Source organism: Egretta garzetta, unplaced genomic scaffold (assembly GCF_000687185.1).
Source record: "Egretta garzetta isolate BGI_Z169 unplaced genomic scaffold, ASM68718v1 scaffold175, whole genome shotgun sequence".
NCBI classification, from domain to species: Eukaryota; Metazoa; Chordata; class Aves; order Pelecaniformes; family Ardeidae; genus Egretta; species Egretta garzetta.
In genome coordinates this window covers 1,715,614-1,716,887 of record NW_009259860.1, presented here as the reverse complement: position 1 = coordinate 1,716,887, position 1,274 = coordinate 1,715,614, and positions in this window count along the sequence as shown.

Below are 1,274 nucleotides of genomic sequence, written 5' to 3'. Positions count from 1 at the left end.
GGGAAAGAGGCAGGCGACACATTTGTGCATTGTTGGGCCACTTCACTAGCAGCAGAGATTTTCATTCATTACTTTCACAATCACCGAGTTTATCTGAAGATTACTAACCCTGATTCTTTTGATTCTGTGAAGATTCTAACAAGCAAATGATGGCATTTATATTTTAAGTTATTGATTACTCCCAGTTGCTTACAGAGCAAGAACCACGTCGATCTCACCATTTCAACACTCCCTTCAGGGGCCTGTGAAGCCACTAGGAAGAGAGAGGTGCTTGATAGGCAGTATCAAAAGCACATAGCTTTAGACAGACCCAGGGAAAACTTGCAAATGCTGAGTGGCTTCAAGAACAGACGTCAAACAAGTTAGTGTATCAGGGCATCTAATTTTCTCCTTGAATTCTGTGCCTGCCTATCTTTCACAGGCAGTTTTTGGAGAAACATACAAGCAAGCTCTGAATGAAACTCATTCTGATCTTGAAATGATTACATTTGCTCTTGTCTGTCCCTGCATTAGGACATCTCAGAGTGTTCAGTCACTCGACTGGGCATTTTGGCTGTAATTCATTCCCCTCCTTAACCCAAAGACAGTTCACTGTCATAATTAACACCCTGACTAACATTAAACAACTACCTGGAGGCACTGTAGCCTACAAAGCACAAATTGAATGAGCACTAGGCAGAAATGCCCTCGAGCTTCAGCATAAATTGATTTAGCTAAACTGGTGAAAGGTAAGCACAAACCCTCTTGTATTGGTTTAAAGGTAACAGTGGTTTAGCTCGCACATTCAGGCTTATGAGCACAACAGACAAGTCTGCATTGCATGGGTTTAGAACAGGCACAGTATCCACACAGAAATTTTGTAGGCACTTATGGCATAATCTCTTCAGTTCAGTGGTTTCCAAAGTGTGGTTCTCACTGAAGGTTGTGATAATAACCTGCAAATCACTCTCAACACTAATTTTATAGTGATTTACATATTAATACCAGTGGGTTGGAAGCTCTCAACAAAGGTGGAAGCATTTGATCTATTGGCTATGAAAGTTTTGAGAGCCTCTTGTCCAACTAGGCTCACCCAACTTCATGCATATACCAGGCCTACATCTACCACTGTGTGATTTATTAACCAAAGCTTCATACTGATCTGCAAGAGCAGTAACAGGTGAGTGACATTGCAACCACTGCTGGACTTTTGTAGTGGTCTTCAGGACATAAATTGTTGGGCTTAAGCTAATTCACTTTGAGAAGCCCTATCACAAATACTACCACTATAGCTG